Below are 17,290 nucleotides of genomic sequence, written 5' to 3'. Positions count from 1 at the left end.
GTAAAGAAATTCTTTTTCATTTTGTTTTAATATACATAGATATGTGTTATTTCTATTTCTTTTGAAATTTTATTTTTGAAAATAGTTTTTGAGTAGAACTAGTTAACAAGTCCACCAATATGATAAAATCGACTGTTGGTGAATAAATGCAAATTTCAAAAAGTATAAAATTTTAATTATTTTAGCACTCCCTTTTACTCTCAAGTGTCCCAGTTTGGATAATAAATTATATAGTGTCATCACTTTAAAGACATTTCTCAGAAGCTATCTGAGATCCTTCTGCTTACATCCTTTTGACCAGACTTTAGTGATATGGCCACACTTAGCTGTAAGGGAGTCTAGGAAATGTAGACTTTATTGTGGATAACCATATACCCTGCCAAAAATCTGGAAGATACAGAGAAGGGAGATAAGTAGCATTCTTCCCTACCTTCCCATCATATTTTAAGCTACATATTTTCGTAAGATAGACCTGCTGATTTTTAGAGAGAAAATAGTATAGTACCTTTAATATATAGTTTATATTCACATGAAAAGGAAGCTAAAGTAAGAAATGAATTGGGGTCCGGCCCCATGTCCTAGTGGTTAAGTTTGCGCACTCTGCTTCCGTGGCCCAGGGTTTCTCTGGTTCAGATCCTGGGTGCGGACATGGCAGCACTCATCAACTCATGCTGAGGTGGCATCCCACATAGCACAACCAGAGGCACTCACAACTAGAATATACAACTATGTACTGGGGGCCTTTGGGGAGAAGAAGAAAAAGGGAAAAAAAAAAAAGATTGGCAACAGATGTTAGCTCAAGTGCCAATCTTTTTTTTTTTTTTTTTTTGTGGAAGATTAGCCCTGAGCTAACTACTGCCAGTCCTCCTCTTTTTGCTGAGGAAGCCTGGCCCTGAGCTAACATCGTGCCCATCTTCCTCTACTTTATAAGTGGGACGCCTACCACAGCATGGCTTGCCAAGCGGTGCCATGTCCGCACCCGGGATCTGAACTGGCGAACCCCGGGCCGCTGAGAAGCGGAATGTGCGAACTTAACCGCTGCACCACCGGGCCAGCCCCTCAGGTACCAATCTTCAAAGAAAATAAAAAAAGAAATGAATTGGCCATATAAAATGGAATAATAGATAATCTCAAATCTCTCTCCAGAGATTTATTGCCTTTTGGACATTATTTTTTTTCACCCTCAAATTGCTGTATTTTCTGTGTATAGTCTACTTTGATGGGTCTTGCTAAATTCCCTCCTTTACTGTAATTCGCACGTTAGCAGAAGGGTAAGTGATCCCTTGTCCCTGGGAGCCACTCTGACTGCATCATCTGTCTCGTCTCTTCACCATACCTGCTGTGGCCTCTGATGAGCTTTGGGCCTTGGAGAAGGAAGAGGCCTCAGAAAGGGCAGGTCTGGTATAGTTTCTGGGTGCCTTGAGCTGCACATGACTGGCTCTAGCCACACTGTCTAGTCATGGATTCAGCCCACATACCTGAGAGGAAGAGATGTTATAGACATAGTTAATTAGGTCCACATTTCAGTAATTAGCCCTCATCCTGGCCCCCACCTTAAAAAAACAAGACTTGTTGCCTTTAGACAAATTTTTGTTTTCTCTAATCATCAGTTTTCACTTACTTTAAGCTATTCTGATAAAATCTTATATAAGATTAAGATTGTGGTATTTAGTACCAATATAATCATGCTATAATGACACAAGTATTCACTTGCTTTAAGCACTTCATTTTACGGGAATAATATTTAATGTGTTCCTTTCTCTTAGCCAGCTTGTGTCACTCACACATTCTTTCTTTCAGTGTGGTTCAAGTTCAGAGAAAATGGAGGCTTTACTCCCATCAAAATCAAATCAGATTCACAGTCTGTGAAATCCACTCTTGGTGTTTTGCATTCAGAAGCATCACTATGAATGTTCCAGAGTCTAAGACCTCCACCATCTGCTCCATTAGGCACTGGATTTTAGTAGCACTACTTGATTTACAAAAAAAAGAAAGAAAGAAAGAAAGAAAGAAAAAAAAAAAAACCCTTAGCATATCCAAGCAACAGTTCAGCCTGAAGCTTCTCCTTGAAATAAGAATGATCAGGCATTGCCTTCCCCTTCAGTGAGCCCTATACCTTTATGGTCTGCACAGGTTTGCACCCTTAGATTTGCATTTTATCAACCTTTATCTGGTCAGTAATTTTTTTTCTTTTTAGGCCATAGTATGTTTTTTTTTTCAACTTGATAGTTGTGTGTTGAACTGAACCCTTTATTCTGTGCAACCCTCCTATTCATCCAAAACATGGATCTTTTGCACCTTGTTCTTCAAAGGGTCATTGAAGGCTCTACAAGGTCAATTTCAAAAGATGCTTCCCTGGCTCACTTTTTATGAAAGACCTTGAGTACCATGTCCAGGGGTCTGTAATTGATCTTCTACAAATCGAGGCTTTTAGTAGCCCTCTTTTAATCATAATAGATGATTTCCAAATCATGTGAACTGTATTTTAAAATGAGGAGATTGTAAGGGGTAACTAAAATGCTTGAAAGTCAAGAATTCTCTTTGATAAAGTGTCTCCCCCAAATTCAGAACCAGTTCCTTTCATTTAAATACTTGGCAGTATTCCCATTAGAATATTTTTTTAAGGAAAGTGAAGTTATATCTCAGAAGAGGACTAATTTTATTAAATGAGTTCCCAGAAGCTTAAGTTGATTAAGGATAATACTAACCATTAATAGGGTTTTTTTTGTGGGGGGGAGGAGGACGTGGCAATAAATATTTCTTTGGGGTAGTATTAAGTTTTCTTAAGTTCTCTAACATGTGGTTAATGTCTTGGTAAAGTTAGATTTCTATGTAATGTTGTTTTAATTTTCTTTTATAAAAAAGAAAAATTGTCAGCAATGGCAACGTAAATAGAGACCACAGCAAGGAGGGAGCAGGCAGAATTGAATACAGAATGTCTGTATATAGTAGTATGTCACTGTTTTTTGACAGTCACAGTCTGCTTTTCCTCTGAGGGTGTATATTTAACTTGGTAATTAAAGTTAGCATCTTTGTAGCAACTTTAATTTTTTATGACTTATTCATTCTACTAATTTCTCATTTTCTTATGCTATTGGATTCTTGTCTGAAGTTCTATATTATGTGTTTATCTCTTTAATTCTCCTGAGGCAGACCATTAGATGAAGAGTTGTGCAGTCATATGAAATTCAGAGCTATTTTATGATTGCCAAGAGTAAAATTAACAAAGTCAATTATTCTCCCTTTGGCTTTTCCCTGAAGATATTAGGGGTCTTCAAGGTAATTGCCTTAGGTAACACTTAGATTTTTAAATATCTCTAAGTATGGAAGTTGATATATTAATCCTTTGGTAATTGTGTTCTAACTGTTATAGCTATAGTCACATAAATGTGAATTAACAAGATTTTGAATTCAAGAGTGAGTTTAAAAATTAATGCTTGGGTTTTCATTCACTTTCAATTATGGAACCTAAGGTCAACTTTTTATTTTAGTTCTTTACCATATAAAGACCTTGGACTAAAAGACCTCAGACTGCCTTTTTAAGCCATAAATTCCCTAACTCCATTGAATTAAGTTGCTCTGTATTGTGTTCATGTAGAGCATCACTGAATGCTGAAATGATGGGGTCATGGCAGAATCTAAAATTTTAGTGTTTGAGCATCAGTCTATCAATGAGACATGCTGAATAATTGGAGAAAAATCATGAAATGGAAAAACACTATAATTTAGAAATCTAGCTGACTGTTACAGGTTTTCCTTGGTCCCTATGTTTATTTGTAGACTGGATTTATATTTTAGGATTTAGCCACAGTGCAAATAAGACTGTGTGGATTACTACTTGTCATCTTTTTTTTTTAAATAGCCAATGTTTTATATGTATAGTGATAATCCTAGTATTTCAAGAATTGAATTCACCATGCTATTTTTTTTTTAACCTTTGTAGTCATTTTCACTTAATGGACCTATCACTCGCCCTCAGGTGGGAGACTGTGAGTTAGCCTGGGACTGGTCTAAACACCCTAGAACATTGTCGTGATGTCACTCCTGGGAGCTGTTCTATTAAGTGATTTGTATTTCTAAATAACCAGTGGCACAGATGTACTTCTTACATAGCTGATGTATTTCCTTATGTTAACTTTGTTTTCCTAAAGGCAAAAATATGTTGTTTACAAGAAAGAATTTTGTTTGTATAAATATGCTTAATTTATGCATATAAATCTCCTTTTACACCGTCTATATATTTTAATAAAGAGGCTGCTATTGGTTAGTTGATGTTTATCTTATCTGTTATATTAATTTTACTTTCAAATTCATATTGAAAAGTGAAACCTAAAAACATGCTATAGCATATGAAATTTAAATTTTTCTCTATCGTATACATTTAAAATAAGTGTTATTGTGACCTTGTGTGTTTAGAGTCTTAGTACTATTTTACTTGTGGAAATTATTGAATTAATATCTTTTAACCTCTTTAGTTCGACACCCAAGATTAATGTTCTTTTCTACATATAACCTACTCAAGTGTATATTTTCATGACTAGTGTTAATGGGTATAGAAGGTAACTGGGATGTCATATATTGTAACAATAAAAGAAACTAACTCCATATCAAATAAGTAGAGAAGTCAAAATGCTGTCATAAAATTACAATTTCAAAATCCCCAAACAAATTTGTCCAGTTTTTTCTTATCATTTCCTAACATAGCCACATGTTAAACAGACACTATGACCATTTTCTGAGCCTGCTTCCTTGCTCTTTAAAGTAAAGGTGATAAAAGATTAGTGTTTGAGAAGTGTACTAAAAATAAGAAGAGAACGTATTATGTTCTTTTAGAATTTACTATCTCATTGAAACCTTAACTTTGCCCTTTTCATGCCATTAAACAGTGGAATGAAGTATGTTTTGGGCATAGATACCATCATGCAAAATGGACACTTCTCTGAGTGTCTGTGTCAAACCAGAAACCTGATTACAAGGAAGAAGAGTAAGAGAAGCATTTCTTTGATGTGCCTGGCATTCAAAGAAGCCCATTTAAAAAAAAAAGTCTGTGTTGTACAAAAAATACATCCTCTGAAATGGGTAGAGTTGAACCCCACACCATGGTTGGCCATGAGAGGTAGAAATGTGTTGATTATGGCAATTTCATACTGAGCTTGGCAAACTCAATTTTTGTAAAATCCTTTTTCTGCTTTCCAAAATAAAATTAATTAAAACCAGCCTTTTTTCCTCCATTTTCACTGACATAAATCGCTATTTCTCCAAAGCCAGAAGGAGAAAAAAATGTATTTTCCAGCTTGAGTTATTCAGTACTCCTGCCTTTCTAAGAGGAACTTCTTGAGTTAGGAGTTTCCAAGGTCCTGGGCAGATGAAGAGCAGATTCCTTCCTTTGCGTCCTCAGCTACCTGGCCTGATGTCTCTTCTTCACCCATCCTTTCTCCACTCTGGTAGACTTGGACACAGTGCCCCTTTCTTTGTCTCTTACTGTTCACAGTTTAGTTAATTTCATCTCAGGTAGTCTCCAAACTGTATACACATCCTCTTCAACCCTTTGCCTCCAGTTTTTCATTTTTTCTCCTCTTACCTGTTATTTCAGAAAAATTGCCGTCCACCTTTTTGCCTTCTCCTTGCTCCTTTCAAGAGGAAAAATAAACCAAGAAACTTTACTTGGAGTTGAAAAACATCAGAGTAAAGCTTAGTATACTCTTGGGTTAAGAAAAAGGAAAATTCTATAATTAGAAATGAAATAGGCATAAGAAAGAACCAGTATCTACCCTCTCATCCTCTTATTAAAGTAAATTTCCCTGTAACTGTCAATGTTTAGAAATCATTTTTTTTTTTATTTTTTTTTTTAAAGATTTTATTTTTTCCTTTTTCTCCCCAAAGCCCCCCGGTACATAGTTGTGTATTCTTCGTTGTGGGTTCTTCTAGTTGTGGCATGTGGGACGCTGCCTCAGTGTGGTCTGATGAGCAGTGCCATGTCCGCGCCCAGGATTCGAACTAACGAAACACTGGGCCGCCTGCAGCGGAGCGCGCGAACTTAACCACTCCGCCACGGGGCCAGCCCCTAGAAATCATTTTTTAAATATTTTCTATTTAGTTTTGTTTTCCTGTTTTATTCAGTTGCAGGTACTGTAAGTTTGTGGTTTTCTATTCTATTTTTAATTACAACTATATGGTATTTCTAACGTTAAGGACTAACCAAGCTTTTGTGGGCTGCCCTGAGAACCTAGCAATCATTTATAACGTATGTTGGGAAAATGTGGTCTGAGCTCCAAACAATTGACTTATAGATGTAATTCCAGAATGCAGTGCATTTGTAGTCTGGTGCCTGCTGTATTAGATTAATACTGAATTTGAACACCATAAGCAAAAGAAAATTTAAGAGCATCCAAAAGGATCAACGTGACTACTTTTCATTAGTAGCCACATATAGTTCAGTTGTATTGATACAATTTTGGCTTTAGCATTCCCATCATTTTCTTGAATCCTCAGAGTTGTAAATACTCAATGAAAAAATTCACTCTAAGCCAAAATTGGCTTATGGGCCTTAACCCAGGAGCGAATTTTATTTATTTAGCAATAGTGATTGGGGAAGAGCCCTTTTCTGGCAGCTAATGACCTACTGGAGGACTTGTGTGCCCAAGGCAAAGCTGAAGGCCATTAGCCCAACAGGTCATTAACTGACAAATGCCTGACCCTGAGGTCATTTCTGATTTTGTAAACTATGGAAACATTAAAGTGGGTTTGTTGGAAAGTGTGACTGTGCCAAGGAACTTTCTTTTTAGACATTTTGGAAAATGTGTTAAATTTTTTGTTATTATTCATGTGGCTTAATTGCCTTTGTTCTGGTGCCGTTTTCACTGTGCAAAGCAAGTCAGTCAGACATCAGTAAACACCAAAACTATACTGTATGTCCAATCTTTAGTTTTTAAAGGACAATTTCCCTCTTTAGAATATCAGATTAACTATTTCATTACTAAGCAGCTTCAGCTTACACTCTTGTGGGTCACTTATGTTTTCATAATGTGTTGAGCTATATAGCTCTTATCTATTTTATACTTCTCAGAGATAACATATAAAGAACAAAGAGAAGTGGAAAGAGCCCTGGGGTAGAAGTCTGTGGACCTACTTCCTATCCTTGCCCCTTTTTTTTTTAATTAGCCGTTTAACTTTGGACAGCTCATTTACCTCTCAGAATTCTAGTTAAGATCATTCATCTTTTTCTCCAGACTATTTATCTAGTGTCTTAAAACTCCATTTTACAAATGAAATTAGAAACTTCATAAGGTATAATATTTAAAATTTATTAAAATTAGTATCAAACATTTAACAATTAATAATTTTTAATTTAAAAAATAATATTAACTTATAGTTTTGAGTGTTTACTATATAGTAGACTCTGTTGTAAGTGCTTCATGTATATTAACCCATTTAATCTCTCCTGAGGCACAGGAAAGAGTTAAGTAATTTCCTTGAGGTAACACTGCTAATAAATGGTGGAGCTGCTCTTTAATTTCAGGCAATCTAATTCCAAAATCTTCATGCTTAACTAAAGTAGAAAACTAACAAACCAACAAAGAACCATGATACCTTTTCATTTTTTTTAATCTTATTATATTTTTGTGTGTGTGAAGAAGATTGGCCCTGAGCTAACATCTGTTGCCAGCCTTCCTCTTTTTGCTTGAGGAAGATTGTTGCTGAGCTAACATCTATGCCAGTCTTCCTCTATTTTGTATGTGGGAGGCCGCCACAGTGTGGCTTGATGAGCGGTGCTAGGTCCGTGCCAATATCTGAACCTGCAAACCCCAGTCCCCAAAGTGGAGCACATGAACTTCACCACCACCAGCTGGCCCCACCATGATACCTTTTTTGCCAGCAATTTTGCATTATCAATCCTGGAATTTATAATGTCTTAAACAACTAGTTGTTTTAAAATATTGGAATAAACATTTCAGTGCAAACATCAATAGGGGCTTTATGAAACATTCTACAGAAATAACTAGTAAGCAAAGGCGACTTGTTTTCTTGGTTTCTTCATCTGTAAAATAAAGGCAGCATTATCTCCATCCACTACATTCTTGTCAATTCCAGTATTTTACAATTCCGAGTGTTGTAGGAAAGAATCCAAACTTACAACACGTAACTAGATCCTGAAAATGGCATGAAATATGAAGAAAAACAAAGGAATCGAGAAAAATTGTTAATAAAATCAGAGATATAATAGAGAACTCAAAATTTTTTATGAATGTCTGAGATCTGGAGATTTATAAACATATTTCAGCAGTCAAAGCAATACTCCAAATTAATGACCTCACCTTTCTGGCAGATTTGTGATGAGAAACTTATATGACTTCATTTATCAACTATTCTAAAAGCCATAAGGTGATATGCAAATATAAATTTCTGAAAATAGTGGTAACTGCAAATTTATTTTGAAATAGTTGTGATTTATATAACTAATTCACATATTAGGACAGTATTGGTAATTGAACAAAATTTTGTGTGTGTGTTATGCCAAGCATGGGAGATACCAGTTTAAAAGCCAATTGTATCTTTATAGATTGGAGAACTTCTAACCCAAGGGCATTCATTATTTGATGCAAGGGTACAAAGCAGTTAGTCTCAAGTTTCTACTACCTGATTTTTTTTTTAAGGAGGGAAAAAAAGAATTACCTAATTTTCTATAACGCAGTACCAGTAGAGCCAGTTATTTTTAGAATTCTATTGAATCACAGATTTTGAAGAGCCGAGAAGGTATTTGGAAGAAATACAATTACAGTTTTAGACAAGATGCATGGATTTTAGTGCATATGAGTCATGCCTTTATTTCTGTGGCTGCCTTTGAAGTGCAAACCTTGGGATGTCTGTAAATTACAAACATCTGCCTTTTAGTGTGGCCCAATTTGAAGAGGAAGTGATTGAGCTGGAAAGTGAACTATGTTACCCAAAAGACATGGTCTCCCTAGAATTTGTAAGATGTATGTGTGAATCCCAGAAAAATCCTGAAATTTTTAAGTCTTTGGCCAAATGTGGTCTGAGCCAATTTGTTTTCATGAATCTAGTAAAATCAAAGCTAAGAGTCAATGTCAGTGATATAAACCAACAAGACTGATAAACAGCCTAACAGAATTACCCCATAGAACCCAAGAGTGATTGTTTCATCCTGCCTCCTCCCTCTATTCACATTCAGCTAATTTACATGTTTCTGGTATAAAGTGATACAGAAATTAACACTTTTACAAATATATTTCAGAATAACAATGTTTAAGCTGATAATATTAAACAATAACAATGTTTAAGTAAAAAATATGGAGTCTTCCGTGTGCAATTAAGATGGCTAACCACAGTATGAGCTATCGCATATATCAGTACGATGTAAGATAATATTTCCAACCACAGATCACATCCTATTTATTGGTGGGTGGTGAAATCCATTTAGCAAATCACCAGCAACACTTTTTTTTTAATGGAATGCAATAGAGAATAGAGGGATAATGAAACTTTTTAATGAAAATTTGCACTCATACATATGCATGTACCGTGTCGTGATGTAAAATACAGTTCTTACTGTGGGTTACAGTTTAAAATTTTTGATACTATTTGGGAGTCTTCTAGCCAGCAGCATTCTTTCATCCAGCAGCATTCTTTCAGTTGAATGAAATACTGTACTTTGATTCTGGTGTTCCGAAGTTTCACATTGTGAACTTGTGTTTCTCAAAGGTGTGATTAACTTTTCAGTAAAATCACACTTGGAAAGCATCACTTTACATCACTGAGAGGGCCCTCAAATGAAGAAGCAGTGAAAGCAAACTGGAGGTTATCAGCTACGTGGGAAAAAGTGTGCTGATCACTGAAATGACAGACATAATTCTCTCAGGGAAAGTTCAGTCAGAACAAGGGGTAACAGTGCCACTAAGTAAAGAACATAGTAACGTGGAACATCCTGAATACAGCAGACTCCACGTGCAGGAATGCCCGTATTGGAGAAGGTGGAAAATAAAGCAACTGACTGTTGTCTGATAATGTCAGAATTACTTTCTCTGTTTCATGACTAAGCATTCAATTCTCAGTAACCACAGTTTTTATAGTAATGGCACAACACAACCAACTGTTTTTAGCCTACTGGAAAGCTTCTCCTTTCCCTTTATTTCTTATGAAAAGTTTCATCTTGATGAAAGCATTTTAAATTATCTGCAACTTTTTCAGGAACCTAGTCATTGTTTAAATAAATAGATGATATTTGTCATTATTCAGTGACAAACAGTCGGCCAAGAACCACATACCTCCATTCAAAAAGTGAATGACGTTTTTGGATTAGTTTTTTATTGTTAGTAAAAGAAATCTACATTTTTGGCTAATTGACTATTCCTTACAATTGTTATGAATAAAAAGATGTATAGAGACGCACATTTAGTTTTCCCATCTTAGGGCTTACTATCGATAACGTGCAGATGCCTCTTACCTAGATAGGCAAACTGAGGCTCTGAGAAGTGAGATGGCTGGCCCAAGGGCATGCAGCTCATCCATGTATTACCCTTCTGAGTGATCAAAGACAGATTAATGGCTTCTGTCTTTGTAAGGCTATAACTAGTTTCATTAGTACAGTTCCAGGCACATAGTAGGGTATCGACCTACTAATGTTAATAGAATGAGTGCACTAGCCAATATAATATTAAATTTCAAGACTTCATGTTCAAGCCATTTTCCTGAACTTGTGGCCTATTTCTTTTAAGTTTTATCAGTTGTGATTTTATACTTTTCTGTAGTTCATGGAATTTTCCTGAACCTTTTTTGACAAATGTTATCCGTAGTTAGTTTATACACCAATGTATCAGCTGTTCTAAATTAAAAATTAAGATTATCAATTTGCTTAGTTTTTGCTGCACCTGTCCTACTGGTAGTGCCATTTCTCTCTCTGCTCTTCCCCCTTAGCCAAAAGAACTTCCAGCTCACTAGAACAGATTGCCATCCCTCCCACAAATAAGCATGGCCTTACACATTTGGCAGCATTGAAAAGGCTCCCTTCAAAAAGCCGAGTTAGAAGCTTCCTCCAGAACTCCTGTGAGTTAGTAGTGTGTTTATTGCAACAGACCTTTCATCATTGTCTTCATTAAACCTGGTCCTTGCCCGGTAGGAAGGAGTGGAGAGACCCATTCTTTCATCGACTTCGTCAATGGCTTTATTAAAGCCACTCATTTATATTAATCAGCATGCAGATTAGGGCTCATCTGGGTTGTTTGTGCCCAGGTGGTGGGTGAGTAGATTCACCCCTTATTTGGCCACTGCTGCTGTTCCCTGGGCTCTTCAGAGGTTGCTTCTCCACTGAGGCTGCCAGCCTGCAAGCTCTGGCTGAGCACTGGGGACTGAATCCACCTGGAATGAGATAGTTTGCTTAAACCCAGTTTGTAAATGATAAAGTGCTTTACAAATGTTAGATGTTAATATTGGTCTCTGTAGGAGAGCACTACTCCTTAACCAGTCCTTCTCGACCTTACCTTGGTAATGTAAGTAAATCTTTCCATCTTTAAATGCATCTCTCAAATATTTTGTGCTTCGTTTGTATGAAGAGGAACTAAAGAGTGAAACTAACTGCTCTGGTTACCATTAGCAGGTATTCGGCATCTTTATCTATAAAAGTATTTTTCTGCAAGACTTCACTGACAGTGTAGTTTTGTGGCTTAAAAAAAATCCATGCAAATGCCAAAGCTCTTTGAAAAGGACATATTTACACTAAATCCATCTTTTGTTTCTCTCAAGATGTATATAAGAATTAATTCTTCCCCAAGGGCGTTTTACCTTTGTTACTGCTTCGTGCGTTGGTATTTGTTCCTGGGGGTGGAAGGAGGAGTGCAATAAATTTGTGTGTAATTAATGCCATCAGCACTGCAGATGTGTGCACACACATGACTGTTTCCTTTGCGAGCAGCTGTTAAGAGTAGTAAAGGCTGAGGGGCTGTGTGTTCATTTGCCTCTTAAATAGAGTGATGGATCTCACGTTGTCTTGTCATTCCACACTGTAGTAAAAAACCGTCATTAAAATAACGTTTCCAGAGCATGTTTTTGAAAGACAGTTATAAATCTGTAATAGCTGCCACAGTTTTTATATACCAAGCAAATTAAGTACATAGCAACCTTTTTTGAGTGAATTAAAATACAACTGTACTACCTTATTATATATCACCTCAGCATATGCCGGTTTGAGCATTAATTGAGCCACATTAGTTTATAGTTACATTTTTCTAAAGGTTTAGTTGTGTTTTACTTTTTAATTTAGCGTGAGTGTCCTTTCCTCAAACCTAAGTGGTCTGTTTTACTAGTTAAAGATTGACAACTCTGTTGAATCTATTCCATCTGTCAAATGCTAACTGACAATACTCCTGAATCACAATTATTGAAAAAGGCACAACTTGACTACACAGAATGCTTACCACCACTTACTGATCTTATTTTTGCTAATCTAAGGACGATTGATTGATATATTCTATAAACCAATCTGTGAACATGGGTCAGCTTGAAGCCTCTGAGATTAAAAGCAGAGTATGCTTCTCCCCACCTCACCCCCTGGAAGTAGGTTTATTGTTTTATCTGATTATAAAAGCAGGACAATAAAAGGGGAGAGAAAATGTAATACATTGTAAATTTAAGAAATTGTAAGTTTAGCAATTATAAATTTAAGCCATTCAGAAAAGTTGTTTTTTTAATTAAAAATCATCTACAATCTGGGGCTGGCCCCGTGGCCGAGTGGTTAAGTTCACGCGCTCCGCTGCAGGCGGCCCAGTGTTTCGTTAGTTCGAATCCTGGGCGCGGACATGGCACTGCTCATCAGACCACGCTGAGGCGGCGTCCCACATGCCACAGCTAGAAGAACCCACAACGAAGAATACACAACTATGTACCGGGGGGGCTTTGGGGAGAAAAAGGAAAAAAATAAAATCTTAAAAAAAAAAAAAATCATCTAGAATCTTACCACTTACACATTATCATTATTAGTAATATTTTGTTGTCTCTCCTTTCAGACATTTTTCTCTGTATTTATAAATACATAGATTGACCTCATTTTCAGAGTGCTTATCATGCTGTTGTTTGGTAACCAGCTTTTTTTCTTAGGAATACGTCGCAGACACCCTTGTGTAGCAGTATACAGTACAGTGAGGATGTTTTTGGCTACTGTTGTTCTCCTACTACCCCTCACTTCTCTCAGTTTCTAATTTTTATGATGAGAATTTTATTATAGCTCAGGACATAATCATAATTTTGTGAGGGTATGCATCACTTTAGTTTTTCAGTTAAAAAAATCATTGAATTGTAGTTACCCTTGCCAAAAGATAAAGAATGAAGCAATTACATATTCCCCTGAGACTGGTGAAATTTGTCCTATAAATTAACCGTTTAAGAAATTCACTCCAAAGATCAGTTATTATCAGGTCTGTAACTGTGCTAAGGTTCAGCTGCACCTGGATACTACCGCTTCCTTATCTTTGATGAGAGGGTGGGGATTGAAGTGGGAAAGATCAAGAGTTTTCTTGAGAATAGCAGTTTAGATGTGCACTATACACTTACTTTCCTATGTGACCTCCTCCCTAGTAGCCAAAACAAAGTGGCAGGAGAAGCCAGCTCACATCACTGACACTGTGGTTACCACTTCTGGCTCACTGAAATCTAAGGTGTTACTCAGACGATTGGGGGATAATGTATGGCATTGCTGTAGAGTCAGATTTAAACATATGACACAAATTGAAGAGAAAAGCATTATTGCATTTGCATGTACAGGTAAGCAACCCTCCTATTCTCACAACCTCCAGAAATGAAGAACTATATCTCCTGTTTGATTACTCTCTAGATAGCTAAAGTAAACTTTGTAATATTGATGGGGTGACAGTCATATAATTTGAAATAATGTTTCAGGATGCAGTAAGTCAGTGTTACAGAGATCTCTGATTTTGGTTAAAATAATCTTTTCATGTTTTCTGTTGAATTAAAACCCACTTTCTTCCAAAATATTTGGGCACACAATTTTTAAAAAACGCTGTAATCTTGGTTTCTGTACTATGCCCTTCATCTATCCAGGACTTGTACTGAATATAGAGTAATAATATAAAAGTACAGAAGAGTAGTAAGTTAACACTCACTGAGGCTTATTATGTTCCAGAATCTCTTCTAAGTCTCTACATATTTACTCATTAGAGAGGGAAGTGATATGGTCAACTAGTGCCATTATTTGTTTGATGCAACATTGCACTTAAACCTGATGTCATTCTGAATCTGATATGTATGAATTATTCCCAAGCATTAGAGCCTGTCAAGACCCAGAACTCAGCAATGTGACCTTTATTTGACCCAACTAGGACCTCTTCATCGGTTGGTAGGGTGGGCTACCGGTCATAGTGGTTTAAAAAATGGAAACGATTTAAAATGGTTTAAGAAATGAAAATTGTTTCATTATGTTCTGGGTTTTGGAACCAAGGGAGTTTGGGTACAAAAAGTTTCACAAAGAAAGTAATCAGGAGAGTTCAGACAGCGGGAAAGGTCCACGTGAAGAGAACAGATGAAAATAATAGTATGAGCAAACATGTCTCATCAAAATTTACAAAAAAGCAGTTTTCAAATTTCCATGCCTAATTATAAATACTAACATTTGCATTTGTAGAAGCTCAGAATCTTAGAATTGGAAGATAACTTAAGGAATTATGTTTTGCAACTCCCCTCATTTTATAGTTGAGGAAGACCAAAGCTCAGAGAAATTAATTGATTTGCCCCAAATCTCACAATGAAATTGATAGTCGGCCTCTAATTTGATTACAGTGCTCTAAACTGTTGGGCTTATTAGACTGGCCACCATGGAGGCTCTTTTAGCCTATTTTCTTTTTCTAGTAGGAGGTGTTGTCTTGCCCTCCTGGGCTTGAGACACGAAAGTCCTTGAATCTTTCTCATAGTGGCTCTTGTCTAGAGCACCAAGAATTCTGGGGCTTGGGCTCTTAGCCTCAGGCGGCCTGGCAGTTAGGCTCTGGATTTTCCTCTGGCTGCTGTTATCCTCGCTACCATTTGGGGTTGCTTGAACAAATCATTCCTCAAGAATCTGAGGGGAGAAAGTATCATTAAGCAAGTGCTTTCTTATATTTAAATGCAGGAGATATCTAAACAGGTGAGCGCCTGTGGTAGTAAGGCACGTAATGGGAAAAAGAAGACCAGATCATTCGTGGTCTTGTTAAAGTACGCGTGACTCATAGCCCTGTGGTCTTCCTAGAAATATTTGCAATTTTAAATGACGATGATACTTAAACACAACTCTCTCTTGTATAATTTTAAAAGTAGACATTTCAGGCAATGGGAAGAGATTTATGTGTGCATTGAGTAAGTTACCCTTGCCTGGGACACATTGAACTCCCCTAGGCTGTTCCTGCTTTTCATAATTTCTTACCTTCCTTGACTTGTTAACTCAAGGAAGTCCAAAGCTTTCTCCTTGATGGTTGTCATTGGCTATGAAGAAGTATTCTGCTCAAGTAATTATGAACATTTGGAAGTATAGGTCACTTATAAATTATGAACTTATAAGTACAGGTCTTCCTATATTCGCTAATGGCATTAAGAGAAAAAACATCAGAGAATAAAATATTTTTGTTACTTCTGTCTGGTCTGGAATTTCAGGGAGGTGAAGGAACACTGTGGTTATCCAGAGCCAGATCCGTTGTTAAAAGTTTATGCCATCATTTTGACATTGAGTGTTGGACTTTCTCTTTGTAAATCCCTCTTCACTTTACCGGTGCTGGTCTCAGAGCTCAAACTGTTTCAAAACCATAACATTTCTTAGTGAGTGATTGATCTGTATTATGTGTCCAGCCATCAGGGGGATCTTGGGATGTTGCTTGTATAAACTGTAATCCAATCTGATGCTGTGCATTTAGTTACAGTCTTTCATAGACCTATTGGCGATACTCTATCCTCTAGGATTTGGGAATAGGGCTTATCTGATACCTTCAGGGGGAAAAAATCCATTCATTTTTCTCTCTTCCCCACTTAAATAACTCAACACATCTGGTAACACTGTAGGATCATTGTCCTTCCAGTTCCTCTGCAGCTCATATTGCTACAATATTTCTTAAGTATTTGGTTACCTAAAGGGCAATGTGATTTAAAAAAAAAAAAAAGACTTTGTATAGGTCTTACAAATTAACCCATCTGCAAAGCTAGAAAAAAATATGCCTTTAATCAGCAAAATTTCCATATCAGCAGCTCTGTGTGTATTATGCAGTATGAATGTAAATATAAATTTGGAGATAAATACTCGTGTTAAAATTTTAAAGCAAGTCTTTCTACAAATTAATGTAATTTGCCTCTAAAAAAATGTTTATTAAATCCAGAGTACCTGATATTGAAGTATCTTGTTGTTTGAGTCTGTATCCTTTGGCTTAATAGTGTCTTCCATTACAAGAATGATAAAAGCTGAAACAAAATCCTTTAATTCAATCAAAACCGAGCTAAATTTTAGGAAGCAAAGAGTGGAAATCTGATACAGGACTGCATGATATAGAAAGCTAAGTATACAAGATATTAAGACTTCATAAGAAGCGGATGGGGTTGCCTTCAGGAATTATTGTTTGAAATGGCTGCATCAAACGTTATAATAAATACCACTACTTTGTCCTCCTGAATTAAGATGGTTTATACAAACAACTCTAAATTGTACAGTAGTTCCAAAGAGACCATTTACTGTTTTCTGCTTGTTTTACATTCTGGAACAAGTTCAAAGCTCTTGATTTTGCTTGATCATTTTTTTTAATAGCCTGAGACTTGAAAATAATACAGGTTTGATGAATATGATTTTAATATTGCAGTTCTATAAAAATGTTCACTGTTTATGGTACATTTGACCCAGAAGCCCTCCAGTGCATTTTTAGTATAACAGAATGAACACATTTGAAAGCTTAACCATTCTTTTGCTTTTGCTTTTATTTCTGTATTAAGTATGAAAATTAGCATTGTAATGGCTCCCAGAATGAAGATATTGAAAAAGTGTTCACCTAACAGGAATAAACATACAGAAAATAAATTGAGTTAAGATTTCATTAGTTATCTGAAATTTAAGCTTGTTTAAAATGGCTATTACTGGATTTTCATGTATATTAAATGCTACACATACAAGACTTTTTTGGGTTTTTGGCTTGAATTAGGACTGAAAAAAATTGGATCACAGCTCTGATATCCAGGTGGGCAATGCTATTTGCCAGGATCTTTGCACATAACCCCGTTTTTTCCATCAAGCACAAATACCACCTTTCTACTAAGCCCTCTG

At 36.3% G+C, this 17,290-nt stretch overlaps 1 protein-coding gene across 3 annotated transcripts in view; it reads left to right on the top strand.

Moving 5' to 3' along the window:
* Positions 1 to 17,290, top strand: part of PDSS2 (decaprenyl diphosphate synthase subunit 2) — a 269,187-nt gene that overhangs the window by 167,048 nt on the left and 84,849 nt on the right. The gene's annotated exons all lie outside the window — the stretch shown is intronic.

This window comes from Equus asinus, chromosome 24, assembly GCF_041296235.1.
Source record: "Equus asinus isolate D_3611 breed Donkey chromosome 24, EquAss-T2T_v2, whole genome shotgun sequence".
Lineage (NCBI taxonomy): Eukaryota > Metazoa > Chordata > Mammalia > Perissodactyla > Equidae > Equus > Equus asinus.
This window is presented reverse-complemented; position numbering and strand designations above follow the sequence as displayed.